This window comes from Lygodium microphyllum, chromosome 18 (genome assembly GCF_053477565.2).
Source record: "Lygodium microphyllum isolate KBCC chromosome 18, Lygodium_microphyllum_v1.1.10, whole genome shotgun sequence".
Taxonomy (NCBI): domain Eukaryota; kingdom Viridiplantae; phylum Streptophyta; class Polypodiopsida; order Schizaeales; family Lygodiaceae; genus Lygodium; species Lygodium microphyllum.
In genome coordinates this window covers 17,695,413-17,711,485 of record NC_141152.1, presented here as the reverse complement: position 1 = coordinate 17,711,485, position 16,073 = coordinate 17,695,413, and the positions used below count along the sequence as shown (strand labels likewise).

General features: G+C 47.3%; 1 protein-coding gene across 1 annotated transcript in view; it reads left to right on the top strand.

Annotated features, from left to right (window-relative positions):
* Positions 1 to 16,073, top strand: part of LOC148020637 (L-idonate 5-dehydrogenase-like) — a 127,740-nt gene that overhangs the window by 79,967 nt on the left and 31,700 nt on the right. The window lies entirely within an intron of this gene.

The following is a 16,073-nucleotide window of genomic DNA, read 5'->3' as shown; positions in this document are numbered from 1 at the left end:
CGTAATGTTGGCCAATAAAAGTAGCGCTCAATTGCACTTAGAGTGGCTGCCCTTCCTCTATGCCCTGCATAAGGGGGTTCATGACTTTCTTTAAGCACCTTTTGTCGAACAGGAAGAGTGACACAAAGGCGATTGTTCATGAGAAGGTAACCGTCCTTGATGGAATAATTTGGATGAGAACCTCCTTGCTGTAAATTTGACCAAATTGTTGCAAAATCAGTATCTTCATCATAAGTATTCTTCATCGTTTGAAAATCTTCATGATGAGCCACTGTAATAGTTGCAATGTAAGGCACTCTAGAAAGTGCATCAGCAACTACATTTTGTTTCCCTGGAGGGTACATAATTTGAAAATGAAACATAGACAAGAAATTTTTCCATCTTGCATGTTTCTCCTGCAAATGCTTTTGAGTCTTGAAATACTTCAAGCTTTGATGATCGGTTTTAATAAGGAATTCATTGCCTAAAAGATAATGTTTCCATATCTTTAAAGCATGAACCACTGCTAAGAGCTCCTTTTCATAAATGTCATACCTTTTCTCCACATCATTTAGACGGCGGCTTTCAAAGGCTACGGCATGGCCTTCTTGATTTAGCACTGCACCAATACAATCACCGCAAGCATCTGCTTCCACCACAAATGGTTTTACCAGATCTGGAATGATAAGAACAGGTCCAGAAGTAAGAGCTATTTTCAGCCTTGTGAAGGCTGCCTTCTCTTTTTCCTTCCATTGGAAAGAGATCTTCTTCTTTGTAAGGTCATGAAGTGGAGAAGCCATATGTGCAAAATGCTTGATGAAGCAGCGGTAATAAAAACATAAGCCAAGAAACGATCGCACCTCATGTACATCACGAAGATGAGGCCATTCTTGGATTATCCTGATCTTTTCAGGATCCATCTGAATCCCTTCAGAAGAGATGACATGCCCAAGGTAATTTATTTTATGCATGAAAAATTCACTCTTTTTACCATTTACCAAGAGTTGATTTTGTTGTAGTAATTGTAGAACAATTTTCAAGTGTTGATGATGATCCTCTTCATTCTTGCTAAAGACAAGAATATCATCAAAGAAAGTACCGACATATTATCGATGCTCTCTAAAGATGCGCTCCATCATTCGATTAAAGGTGACTGGTGCATTGGTTAATCCGAAAGGAACCACCAAGAATTCATAAAGACCGTATGAAGTGCGGAAAGCAGTTTTGTGTACATCTTGTGGTATTACCCTAATTTGATGATAACCACTCTTTAAATCAATGCGGCTGAAAACCTTTGAGCCTCCTAGACGATCTAAAATGTCGTCAATTCTGGGAATAGGAAACCGATTCTTCACGGTGATTTTGTTGAGGGCTCGATAATCAATGCACATCCTGAATGTGCCATCTTTCTTTTGAACAAGAAGAACCGGTGAACAAAATGGTGAGCTACTTGGCCTAATTAGCCCACGGTTGAGTAGGTCTTCGACTTGCTTTCTGATTTCTTCTTGTTGAGGACGGCTCACACGGTATGGTGCTATATTAGGAGGAGAACTGCCCGGGATAATATCAATATGATGGTCTTCTGGCCTTTCTGGGGGAAGCTGATAAGGAAGATCTTCCGAAAAACAATCTTTATACTTTTCCAAGAGCTAAAGTCGCTCTTGGTTTTCAGCATTCATATTATCTTTTACATCAGTGACATAAAGCAGACAACATTGAACACAATCCTTAATTGCTCTAGAGACTTGCATATGGCTTACCATAGGTATGGTGTCTCCAGAAACTCCAGCTTGGATCTCGTACTTCTTGCCTTTGTTGGTGAGTTCTACCTTCTTTTTCTGAGAGAAGATGGTTGAATCTATTCTATGATTCCAGGGCATGCCAAGAATCACATCGCAACCATCAAGGTCTCCGATACAAAAGGTATCTTCGTCACTGTAGCCTTGAATTTGAAACTTGAGCTTGCCAATGTAGGGTATCACAGTCTTCATTGTGTCACCTTCATCAACATTTAAAGCTTGGCGAACTTCTACCGGAGTGTCCATCTCTTCATTCTTTAATCCAAGCTCTTTAGCTAATTGCAAGGAAATAATATTTTCATTCGCCCCAAGATCTATCAAGAATAGTGCTTGCTTACCTTGCAACTGTCCCCAAGCTTTTAATAATTTGCGCGTCTCTGGAGTGTGAGTTGTGTTTGCAACTACATCACTGATAGCATTGATTTTCACTGGCGACTTAGGCTTGTTGTCAGAAACCTTGCTTTGTTCCTTGTTTGGACATTGCTTCGCTATGTGGCCTATTTGTCCACATTTAAAGCACTTCCCTTCTTTCATGAAGCGTTGCTTTTCTTCTTCGGAAAATTGCTTTGCTTGTGGGTATAGATTGGAGCGAAATTGAGGAGCATTAGGAGGTGCATAGGGCTTCATCTTCTTTTGATTTGATGGCTGCTTTTGCCACTGTTTTTGTCCTTCATTTGGGGTTGAATACTCCTCATCATCAGCTATTCTCTTCTTATCATTCTTTTGGAATGATTTGTTGCCATTATGCTCCATTTCCCATGTCTCAGCATGGTCAATGAGTTCCCTGAGACTAGAACAATGATAATGATTAAGAGCAGTACGAAGTTTAAAATGCAAACCTCCTTGAAACTTCCTAAGCTTTTCCGAATTGCTGATCTTCTTGAAATGTTGGACCTTCAAAAGTAGCTCCCAAAATCTCTTGGTATAGTCACCAAGTGACTCATTTTTCCTTTGCCAAAGCCGATCCCATTCCATTTTTACATCTCTTTTGAAATGAACAGGAAGAAATTGGCTTTGTATCAGGCGAACAAAGGACCGCTATGATTTTGGGGCAGCATGATCATATTCCAACCCCGTCCACCAAGTATGGGCTAAGTCGGTTAAATGTAAAGCTGCAAACTTAATCTTTTCTTTTTCTTTATACTTGTCACGACCATACAAAATTTGAAATTGACGAATAAATTTCAGAAGAAGATCAGGATTTCGGGAACCATCATACATACTGAACTTGATCTTCTTTTTAAGTTGAGATAGTGACTTAGTCTTCTTCTTCTTCTTATGCCTTCGTCCATGCTCGGATCTTGAGGTTGAAGATGATGAAGTGCTTGATGGGGATGAAGATGGAGACGAGGGTGAAGAATGTCGATGCCTTTGACGATGATGAGGTCTTCCACGAGAAGGGTGTGACTCTTCATTACTAGAAGAGGATCCATCAGAATAGGCGCCAGATGAATTTGAAGAAGAGGATGAGCTTCGACGCGATCTCTTTCCTTGTATTGAAGTAGAATGGGACTGCCTCTTAGAAGTAGTTGGACTTCTTGATCGGCTCCTTTCATTGGTATGGCTTTGTCTCCTTGAAGTAGATGGGCTTTTTTCCTTGAATTCTTTGGGATTCTCAACTTTTTCTAGTTTGAGAAGTTGCTCACGAATTTGCTGATTCTCCTCTCTAAGACTTTGAATGGCTTGAAGGATAGCACTCGATTGATCCATTGAGACTAAAGAAAAAAAATATGCTCAAGCACTCAATGCAAGGGCTAAAACAAACAAACTTATAGTTGTAAGCACTACCAGTGTTGGGGGTGAGGACCGAGCCAAAGCTCTGATACCACTGTAAACGCCCCGAACAACGTAGTATGCTTAACAATTATGATATTTGCTTGTTTTCGAGATTTAATAGAAAAGAGAATGAACACTTAAAGCTGAAAATGAAAATTACTCACAAAATTACAGCCATAAAAATGTAAAAGTAATGGAGACAAGATTGAGGGTTGAAGATGGGCAACCCCCCCCCGAAGGAATGTATTTCTGCTCAACCCAAGTCCCTTAGGGAAGAGCTCAGTTACAATCAACCTGAGAGTGAGAAGAAGTAATTCTCACTCTCACAAGATCATGCAAAGATGTACAAACACACATGCATTATCTATTATGCAATGATAAGAACTGATTTCTTTACAATATGAGAGAAGAAAAAGGGGAATTCAGCCTTTCTCCATCGTTGATCAGCAGTACAGGGATAGAGCTTGCTTCTTGTAGCTAAAATGGAAGAAAGAGCTCAAGAAGGAGGTGCTGTAATGAATTTACAAGCTTGCTGTCTTGTAAAACAGCAGTGATAGAAGAGGGAATATGGAGGAATTTGATAATGGAGAAGTGGGGGATGATGATGGGGATGGATGGGGCCAGTTTCTGGCTATCTGTGGGTGCTGTACATGAGTTTACAGCAAAGAAAAATGATGCTCAATGAAGAAAAACGAGCTCTTATTTATAGGAGAGGGGAGAGCTAGTACAAAAGGGGAAAGTGGAGTAGCACAAGACAAGTGTCCAACCACATGTCATGAGATGTGACAAGTGGTGGGACACTTGGAAACTTGTGTGACAAGTGTCTTGACACTTGTCTCTTCTTTATAGCCTTCCTTTTTGGGTTGAATACTGTCAAGAATAGAAACAACCAAATTTAGTAAGCACAGTCAGAGTACAGAACTTACTATTTTTAGAATGATATCCCTATTTTTTAGGACTAGCATTTTTAGGCTAATTCGAGGCTCCTAAAATTTAGGGACCTCCTAAAATTTAGGGATCTCCTAGAATTTAGGGACCCCCCCAATATGGGTATCATATGAAAGCTTTTTCCGTGTACATCGCAAAAATGGTATCCGAATCTTCATGTGACTTTCCTATGCAAAGAAATGTGCATTTCAAGCTTTCAGCCCACACATGCACATTATACAAGCATTTCATGATCATGCCATCTTGTTGATTGTAACTGTCTGTTCTGGTGGATCTAGCCCACACTTCAAGGCATCAATCCTTTCTGTGTGCGAGTCTAACCCTGATATGCGTGAGTTCTAGTCACAGGCGCCCAATCGGGTCATATAGGTGGAAGTGTGAACTATCTTTTCTCTAACCCACCGTGTGGGTCCACCATAACCTGTGACCACTCATCAGTGGCCAGCTCCAATGCACTTTTCTTTATATCTAATTAGTGCAAAGGAAATAAATTTAATAAATCATTATATAGATAAATTAATGAAAAAGGATACAAATTCTGTTTCTATAGAGTTGTGACAGCTCGTATGCATGATACTACACATACCATGGAGTTTGTTATGGTAGCAAGTACAATTGATAATGAGGAGCCTGAATGTCTTGAAGATGCACAACATAATGTGCATTGGATGGCAGCAATGCAAGCTGAATTTAATTCTATCATTAAGAATCAAACATGTGATTTAGTGTCTTTGCCCAGTGGGAAGAAAGCCATTGGAACAAAATTGATCTACAAGTTGAAAAGGAATGCAGATGGATCCATTGACAAATATAAGGTAAGGCTTGTAGCTAAGGGCTATGCACGGAAGAAAGGCATTGACTATGAGGAGACATTTGCTCTTACCTTCCGAATGACTACCATCAGGCCTATGGTTGCTTTGGCTGCCCATTATGGATCGAATGTGCATCAGTTAGATAATAAAATTGCATTTTTACATGGGGAACTTCATGAATAAGTATATGTAGAGTATTCCATTGGTTTTGCAGTTGAGGGATCCGAACACTTGGTTTGCAAGCTCAAAAAGGCTTTATGTGGCTTGAGACAAGCTCCTAGAGCTTGCTATGCAAAGATTAATGCCTTTTTACTCAGCCAAGGGTTTATAAACAACTCATTTGAGTCTACCCTTTATGTATGTAAAGAGGGGGGATCCATCTGATCATTTTTCTATATGTTGATGACCTTTTGCTTACAGGGACACACGCTGATAAGATTTCAGCATTTAATCAAAATTTGCAGCAACTATTTGAGATATCAGACTTGGGATCTTTGCATTATTACTTGGGCATTCAGTTCATACATGATGCTAGAGGTATTGGTTTATCACAGTCAAGATTCATCGGTAAACTTATTGAGAAGTTTGGCTTACAGAATTGCATGCCAATCTGTATACCAATGGAACCTAGACTAAAGTTGTCATTACATGATGACACTGATTTGTTTGATATACACACATATGCTGCTGCAGTTGGATGCCTTATTTACCTATGCAACACTAGGCCGGACATACAGTTTGCAGTTTCATCCTTGAGCAGATATATGCATTGTCCAAGCACGTCACATTGGCAAGTTGTTAAGCATGTCTTTCGTTACTTGCAGGGTACTAGATCTCTTGGATTGCTTTATGCCAAGGGGGGACCATTGCATTTACATTCTTATAGTGATTCTGATTGGGTTGGTGATTATGATTCACGTAACTCCACTAGTGGCAATTGTTTCTTTCTTCGCTTATCTTTTTTTTTTGTGCAAACAAAGTGTGGCTAATTATATTACTTCAGAAAAAAACCTGAATACAAAGAAGTGCTCATGCTCAACAGACCAAGCTGGAGCTGGTGAAAGTCACAGGTACATCATATATACAAGCCTCTCAAGGCGGTCTAGTGGGGATAGGGGCAAGAAGCCATGGAAGGGGCAGTGTATCGCCATCTGGTGCTGCCTACCTTCATCACGAAGAACAGGTCTTGGCCGCCCTAAGTGCGCATGAAATGACCTCGGAGCTCTTGACGAGCCCTGGACTCGCCCTACACCTGATCCCGTCGGCCTCGAAGGGAGTGGATGATGGAGATCTAGAGCTCCGCTAGGGTCGCCTGTACTGAAAGTCTCTCTCCACCGAAAGGCACTTGACACCGCGCCTTCCAGATATGCCAACCAGTAAGACTTCCTATGATTTCCCATACCTCAGAGCGGTCTATTGTGGGCTTCAGTACCTGGCGGATGGGTAGATCCTTTAAACCCACCACTGCGCATGACCCTGTCTCGATTATGAATATCGTGTCCTGCATTCCAGCCTCATATAGAAGGTGACGGCCTTGGCTGACCGCCTGCCAGCAGAAAGCACCCCAAGAGATACATCCAAGGCTGGGTGCTATGCGGCGCAAGATTCGACATACTCCTCGCCACACGAGCTGTGCCGCCTCACACGACCAAAGGCAATGCTTTGGGGTTTCCATCGACTGCTGTGTGCAGCACTTACAAACTCCCTTCTTCTGCATTTGGGCAAGCCAGCTTTCCACCGCCAAGCCTCCATGTGCCACGAGCCATAAAGAGTACGATATCCTCCTCGGCGTCCAGCTGTTCCATAGGCGGTGCCAGAAGGTCCGTCGGAATGGCTCCGTGATGCTGTGCTCCGCCCAGTGCTGCTACGTGACAGCGCCCAATCCATGTCCTCCTGCATCGGTACATGTCTGCCAATCGTGGCGGTGTAGTCTAGGAACCTCTGTGGCTTCTTGGCGACCGCAGTGGCCGGCCAAAGCCACTCTCCCAGATCCCACTCCAACTCCTCAAGTGGCCTTTCTTCCTAGATCCAAAGGTGCCACTCCCTGAGCTCCTGCCAAAAGACCAAAGGGTCCAGCCGCCATGTGTTCTCCTGAAGGCCAACCACTCGGATCCTCTTCCATGTAAGGATAGCTATCCCTTCATCCTTCTGCCCTCTGTCAAGAGCCAGATGGCCCCCCTCCTGTGCTGTGAAAGAGGTCCCAGGTGGAGCGCCACCCACTCTTCCTGCCACCTGTAAGGGGATGCCTGCAGGTGAAAACCCAGAGGCCCATACCTCCCCGGACTCTATCGGCTCTCGGATCGGGGGAGCAAGCCACTTCTGAGGTATCGCTGCGTCTATCTCCCTTCTCCTCAGCTCCACTCCTCGCTCGCAGCCTGATGCTTGCTTCAGCACCTCCTCGTCCGCCATCCTGTACACCTCCCGCTATGTCCTGATGGTACGAGCCGGGCCAGTCTCCCAACCAGCCCACTGGATGTGGGGGCGCTCGCCAATTTATGCCCCTTCTCGGTCCCTGACCTGGGGGATTCCAAATCACCGGCTGACGGTCTATCTCCTCTTGGAAGCCTGGGGGGCTCTGGATAAGGGCCTTACGGAGGCCCTGCCCACAGACGGAGCAAGCTGTGTAGGAAGGGTGATCTGGGGGGGGGTGATCTGGGCTGACGTGAAGATCCATCTCAGGGACGGCCTCCACTGACCGCCAAGTCTCGATCTACAGTCCTGAAGACCCTCCTGCAATAGGACCTTCCAGGTCTGCCCTCCCGGTGTGAGGCCGCTGACAACTAGCTTGCCCAAGAGGGCCATACTCTGATATTCTAGGTCTATGATCCCAAGCCCTCCCTCTGACCGATGTCGTATAATGGTCGCCCACGCCACCTTGGCCTTGGAATCCTTGGAGCTGTCTAACCCGGACCAAAGGAAATTCCGCACTAGGCGGCGAAGCTGCATTACGCAGGAGGAGGAGAAGCACCAATACGAGGTGATGTACCAAGCCGTCGCTAGGAGGACCTGGTTAACTACCAGGGCTCGGCCAGCTAGTGAGAGGCGAGTTGTGCTCCAGTAGATCAGCTTCCTCCGAATAGAATCGAGGACTGGAAGAAACTGCTGGGCGGAAGTGATGTCGAGTCCCACTTGGAACCCTAGATATCGGACGGTCTGTCCTCTGCTCACCCATCTAAATCCCCGGTGGACGCCCCACTCCGTGCTAGAGTCTGGGTCTGTGAGGAAACCAACTGACTTTCGCCAATTGATTTTCGCTCCCGCTGCAGAATAGAACACCTCAAGAGCCAACCTCACTCTCTCCAGTATCAACTCGTCGTCCTCTATGTAGAGCACTCTATCATCTGCATACTCTGAGTCTAACAACTCGGTCTCCTCTCTTACTGGAAGTCAGAGGCCACGTAAACCACTCACACGTGAACCGAGGAAGCGAGACATTGCCTCTACAAAAAGAAGGAACAGGTACGGGGCCAGGGGGCAGCCCTGTCGGACCCATCTCTCCACTCGAAACTCCTCCCTTCACCTCCCTTCTATGAGAATCCTGCTGGTGGCCGATCTATAAAGTGCGAAGACCTCGGAAATCCAAGCCTGGGGGAAACCCAACCTCACCATGGTGCCCCCTAGGAAATCCCAGTGCACCCTGTCATAGGCTTTCTCAAAATCCAAGAGTAGTATGGCCAGTCTCTAGCCACTGTACTGGGCCTATTTTGTCGCCTCAAAGAAGGCGAATACATTGTCCAAGGTGCTCCTATCCTGGACAAAGCCTGTCTGTGTGTCATGGATGATGTCTAGAAGCAAGGGGCGTAGTCGCCTACCAATCATCTTTGCCATTGCCTTTTAGGCCACTGATAGTAAGGTGATTGGTCTCCACTGGGAAAGCTCCAACCGGTCTCCTCCTTTGGGGAGAAGACTGAGAAGGCCTGCCGATAGACTCCCCGGCATCTGTCCTGAAGTGAAAATCTCCTAAAAGGCCAACAGTAGGGGGTCCTTCACCACTTCCCAGAAGGTAGTGAAGAAAGCCTTAGAGAGGCCATCCTCTCCCAGGCATTTCTGCCCATCTTGTGTATGGAAAGCCTCCTCTAGTTCCTTCTCTGTGAATGGGGCTAGGAGGGAGCATCCCATCTCCTTTGTGACGAGGGAGGGGATGTTATCTGAGACCTGCTGTCTATATCGTTGTCCTCTAGTAGCTGAGGCTGTCTTCTACTAGAAGAGGCGACTATAGTAGTTGGTGGCAATCTCCATCACCTCGTCTGGGCTAGAACGGATCCTCCCATACTGATCTCGGAGACTGCGTATCTGCTTTCCTGAGGTGCGAGGCTGGTGCACGTGAAAAAACTCCCTGCACATCGTGTCCACCTTCCATGCCCAGAAAACTGCTGAGGTGCGGAAAGAGAACTCAGAGCGCTTGTCCTCTAGGCCAACAATGGCTGCTCGTGCATGCACCTCCTGTGCATGGAGAGTGGGATCCCCTGGTACCACCTGTAATAATCTCTGCATGGCTACAAGGTCCCGTTGGAGTGCTCTCTCCTCCTCCCAGCTCTGCTGCCTGGCCTATATGGCTGCCTCTTGGTAGATTCTGCTGGACTCAGCTAGGGCCTTTGCAACCTCCTCTGCCATTATCTGGCCCCTCTTGCCCCACTCTCTAGTCCAAATCTGCTCTATCTATCTCGTCACCTTCTCCCTCCTGTAGATCGAGTCAGGGATCTGATAAGATCGTGTATCTAGGGCAGATGCTGGGGGATCTAGTGTCAGGAGAACCAGGCAATGATCGAACAACGTGGTGCCCGCCAACTGCCCAATGGCCTTCCCGAGAGCCTCCCCACTCTCCCACATAAAACCTGTCCAACCACTCCAACAGGACTCCACCTAGCCGCCTGTATCCCCAAGAGAAGTCCAGCGACCTCTTCCTCCTGTGGAAGGCAGGGTCTCTCCGGGCATCGCGTGCTCCTACTGCTAGTAGAAACACCTCCCATGTCTCCTGCTCCTCCCCGGCAATGCCCTGGTAGTTTCTCCCTCTGCCTTGCTGGTCCTCCAAAGCCTCCAGGTTGTTGAAGTCTCCTCCAACAATCCAGGAGTCCACCTCTGGGAGTCCTTCCGCGATCTCCACCCAGAACCTGCTGCGTGCCCTAACCTCCGTAGGGGCATAGATATTAAGGACTCCAAGGCACGAGTCCCCAATATCCAGTCTGATCCATAGCACCCTCCCTGCCACTATTGTCCCGTGGTCTCGAACAGAAGCAGTAAGACTCAGACCAATAGAGGTGCGCATGCCTCCACTCCTACCGTGGGCACCTATGGCGTGCTCCCAGTAAGTGTGCAAGCTGCCTAGGAGTATCTTCCCTACCCGCTGGGCCTGGGTGAGGGTGAGCTTGTGCTCTTGTAGAAGTAAGATGTCGATTTGTCTGGCAAGGGCAGGCTGCAGCTCCTATCAAACAATCAATTTCCTGGAACCACGTGCCCCACTGTAGTGGAGGCTATTCACATTCTAGGATGCAAGGTGTAAGCTCATAGGGAAACCTGTGACTGCCCAAACAGGCATCTGTTCGGTGTGGAGGCTGTTGATGACGAGGAGGAGCTATGAGGCATGTAGGTGTGTTTTGCGGCAGGTTTGGATGGCGAGCTCCATTCCCCCATGGTGGCCCTTGGCCGGACCATAGGGGTGATAGAAGTTCCAGGTGGTACTATCAATGCATCTATCAGCCGTGCGGAGAGTTGAGACTCTGCGCACTAGTAGAAACGGGCTGCTTGTGCCAGGGGCCAGTCGATCACATCCCTCGGAGCCCTCCACTGTGGAGGGGCTCGAAAGATAATGCTCAGGTGAGGGACATCGGCACCATCCCACCAGTTAATGTCCATCATGCAACTAGGCCACTGCTGTGCAAACAATGCTAGTCCTTCTCCCATCCACCGGGCGGTGTGGTCCGCCACCAGCCTCTTCAACTCTTCCTCTATCTGTGTCGTCGTCCACTCCCCTGAGTGAGAGGATTGAAGAAAAAAAGCGTAGTTTGGTCCATTTGGTGGTACTGGAAGATGGACCTTGCCCCTCCTTGACTTATAAACCACGAAGATCCCCACCTCTAGAGGTAGTGGAATCTCTCCGTGCTCCACAACTCTCAAGTAGGACCATGGGCCACTGTGGAAGAACTCCTATGGCAACAGGTGTGCCTGTCTCGGGAATGTGTGACGGGCGGCAGGGGTGGATGAGCTGGTGGCTATATGGGAGGGGGAGGACTGCTGAGGATGTAGGCGTGTGTGGCTCATCACCTCCTGTGGGAGGAGGGGGGGTGGGTTTGGGGGAGATCACCTGAAGCAGGTGCCGATAAGGGGGGATGCTTGGTACGGGAGGTGGTGGGGGGGGAGGATGATTGAGGGATGGTGGGATGGATGGAAGTACATGGTTGGTGTGGGGGGGGGCCGGTGGTCCTGGAAGTGGGGGGACTGTGGGCAAGGGTCAGTCGGGGGGGGGGGGGGCATGGGATGTGGAGGGCGGTGGGTGTAGGGGCTATGGGGACTCAGGAGAGGTAGTCGGTGGCGCGGGTGGTGGATGTGGGGGGCTGCGGTCCTGCCAGGTGGGGCGGGTTGTGGAGTGCTCTACTGAGGGGGCGTCACATGCCCTTCTACTCCCTGCTGCCAAGGCTGGGTTGAGACGCTGGCTGCGCCCCCCCCTGCCGTCTCCCTCTCTGTTGTCTCCAGACCTGTGTAAAGCCACCAGCGTCCACCTGCGGGCCTGTCGGCGGAGCCATCTTGGCTCCAAAACGCGTGCAACCTGCTGCTTGATGCCCAAAGTCGTGCCAGTGCAGACACTGCCCTGGCTGCCCCGTCACAATGACCTACTGTCTAAACGAGTGCCCGCCCGCCTTAATCTCTAGGAACTGTGGGATATTCTTGACCTCTTTCACTGCCACCCGTACCTTTGGGACTCCTGCCAGTGTCACTGCATCCGCGGAGGACGCGGGAAGGATAGTGCGGAAGAGCTGACCAAAGTCTTCCATCAACTGGCGATACTCTATCACCAGGGCGGGGAAAAGAAGGGTGACCGGGTGCCAGAGAAACCTGTTGTGGAGTGCAAACGCCTCCACAGTAAAGCTGCTGTACCAAGGGACCATGTATATGACCCCCTTCGTGGACGCATATGGCGAATTAGCGGGTAACTCGCGAGTTGCGTCCGCTGAACTGAGCCGGACCATGAAGATCCCTTGGCCCATTAGGACCGACTCCACGATCTGCGCTGTGCCGATGCGTAGCGTGGAGTGAAGCCAGTCCCGAAGCTGGGCCCTGGCTGGGGAATGTCCTACTACCTGACCATAAATTGCTGTTTCCTTTAGCTCCAGCTCCTTAGCTTGGACGGCTAAGAGCTGCTCCTCAGAGAGGACGATGCGCAAGGTGTTTGACTGGGGGGCACTCGCTAAGTACGGCGGCGTCTGACCAAAGGTTTCCATTGCGCGTTTCTTTTGTGAGGACTACCAATCACGTTGCGGTGCTACGTGAGGGGGGGAAGTTGCTATAGATCGAGGGATCAAATTGGAGGGTGGGGGATCAATGGCGAGGGGGGAGACCGCTTCTGTTTTGAAACACCGTGGACAGATTCGGGGTTGTGGATGGAGGCAGTGTGCGGAGGGGGAGGGGGGAGCAGCGGGCTATTAGGGCGGGGGGGTGGGTAGTGAATTGTCGGGGGAGGGGGGAGAGGAAACAACGAACTGTTGGGGCGGGGAGAGGGGGGCGTTGTCTCGCCTGGGCGGACAGGCGGGGGGGGGGGAGCGGCCAGGCGGATGGCATCATCAACATACTTATCTCTTGGCTTATCTTGCATATCTTTGATTAGCAAGAAACAATCCACTGTTGCCACATCGTCATGTGAAGTTGAATACAAGGTAGCTTTGACTACCGCAGTTGAATGTGTATGGATTAGATGCTTCCTAGCTGATTTGGATGTATATGTTATGGAGCCTACTCTTTTGTTCACTGACAGTTAGAGTGCCATTGTAGTGGCACGGAACCCAGTGTTTCATGCACGTACGAAACACATTGAGATACATTATCACTTTGTCAGAGAGAGGCTACATGTAGGTGATATCAGCCTTGTCTATTGTCCTACCACCAGTAATGTGGCAAACATCTTCACCAAAGCTCTTCCTCATGACAAATTTGAATGATTTTGCAATGCTTTAAATTTGATCTCCTTTGGTGGCGGATGATCCTTGTACTTTTGATCACTCTTCACTCTAGGGGGGTTTGTTGGGTTTCACTCATGCCTATGCTCATAGAGGAGTGTCGATGATCAACAGGATATTGAGGCACTTTTTACTCTCGATACGAGAGGTTTTTTCCCCTAAACTTATTCTCTTTTTTGTATGTGCCTATGCTACACATTTACGAGCACTTATCATGTTTGGGTGTGAACACCCCTTACAACCCTAAGGTTTAAGGGTTGTACTTTGTACTTTCGGTTTACACTCTTTCAGTCTATTGCATTGGGTGTCATGCTTCACTCTCCACATTTCTAATGCACTCTCATCTGAGCTTCGATCAAGTGGAACTCGTTGTAGAGGGGGTGATGTCACGGACATGCCATGATCAAGTGTATGGATTAATTCTTGCTCATGCCATATGAATCCACACCCCATGCGAACACACCCTTAACATGAATCCTCAAGCCAACCATGTGAACCCACCCTTGCCATGTCATCATAGAACCTTCTAAAAGATATGTCATGCCATTGCCTACATCATTGATGATGTCATCATGAAACATTCTAGAAGATCTTTAGCCGTTCTTCAACACCTATAAAAAGAGGGGCTCGCCATAGAGCTCCTCAATCTTGCCAATGCCAGTCTTGGGAGCTCAAGGAGTCAAGACCTCCAAGTAAGTAACTTTGAGTTCCAATTCTAGTTCTTATTTAGCCATGGTATCTAGTCTTGTCTTGTCTTTCATTATACTCGTGTTGTCTTGTCACCTTGTAATTTCGTAGTACGTGATCTTGTCTAGTAGTGTCTTTTATCTTGTTCATCCCTGTTTGGGGAGATCTTGTAATTCTAATACCTTGTATCCATACCTATGGTCTCGGGTTGTGATATCCTTTATATCCTATGGAGTCCTGTTGTCTAGACCTATGGTTCGGGGTTGTGGGAATTTTTCGTATCTTGTTAAGTTATCATTGTACCTTGTGCCCCTACGTGGGATTATCTTGTAATCAGAATTCTTGTAACAAATCTTGCATCTAGTCTAGTCTCTCAAGCACAGTCTAGTGTTTCTCAAGTGCCATGTGCGAGATGTGGATAGTTAGAGAAGACTTAGAGGCATTGTCTATGTGGATTGTCACAGAGCTTAGGATGTATGGAGGAGATCCCTCATGATGGTCTCTTATGGCACGACAGAGACTATGGTAGTGACTTCGGAGGCAGTAGCTTGGATCACAGAGAAAGGCCTAGTGCATGGATATGAGCAGGGGAGCCCCTCTTTTCTCGTCATTGGCTTGCATTTGAGCAGGATCCCTGCTCTAGATTGTTCAGACACAGTGGAATTAGGCGCACTATCATAGATGGGAGTTGATAGCTAGCATCATAGTTTGGTTCATTTGGATTGCAAGGTGTAACCATGCTACCTTCTAGATGTTGCCACTGCAGAGATTCTTTCTAGGATTTGGAATGACTTGGAAAAAGATCATTCGCTCCCTCCACAAGAGATGGAAGAGGCTCCAGGATGGTTGTGAGAGGATTAGGAGGAGAGATGCATTCTTGCAGACATGGGATTCCTGTACCTTTTTTCACCTAGCTCCTTATATGGTCTGGCACTAAAGCCTACCAGATTTGTTGCTCACTCAATCACTGCACTTATGATGTTCTTCGCTGCTTTTTACAGGCGTTTCTTTGTACTGTGCATATTTTACCTTTCCCTTTTTTGTTTTTTCTTCTGGGGGGTGTTTGGGGCAAGGGGAGGGGGGCGGGGGGGTTGCCATTAACAGAATTTTTCTTTTCTCCAGAAAAGAAGTGGAGAGTGACTAAGCTATTTTTTTATAGATTAGCATGCTACATTTGAGCTTCTCTGAATGTCTGAATGCTACTTGACATTGACTCTTCCTTGCTTTGAGAAAAGCAGCCTAGCAAGCATTCAAATCGGGAGTTTTTTGATGAGGCTTAGGCTTGCAATCTGAGCATGTTATTACAGCTGAAGCTACATGTTACTATTCTCTTCCACAATAGAGAAGCTATCAAGGCAAGGAAAGAGGTGCAACTGAGATGGCTAAGAGATTTAGGATAAGGCAAAACAAAGAGGGAGAAAAAGCAGGGAGAAAGTAGGCAGTTTTCCATGGGTCGTGGAGCATGGTTGAGGAGATATAGAAGCAGAAAACAGGGAAGGAATGGATAGGTGAAGAGAGGGGAGTTGCGATTGACAAGAGGACAAGGAAAGATGCAAGGGGAGTAGCAATGCTTGCCGAGAGGAGGGGAAACAGCAGCTTCAGAAGCCCTACTGTCTCTTGCAAGTTCCTTCTGGTTTTTATTCTAGAAATGGTCTACTTGTTTTCCTAAAATATTTACAAAATTCATGATATGATATGCATATGCATATGATGGTCCTTACATATTGTCAAGATTTCAAACTAGTACTCTTGTTTAATCTAGCTATCATATCCTCGACATCTATATGAAGATTGTGATTGTGCATATGTACATGATCATATCCTAGTTCTTTTCTTGGCCTATGGGGCAGTTTGCAATTAACTGAAGGATACCTCTCCTTTGTAAATAAAAGCATACTAATGTC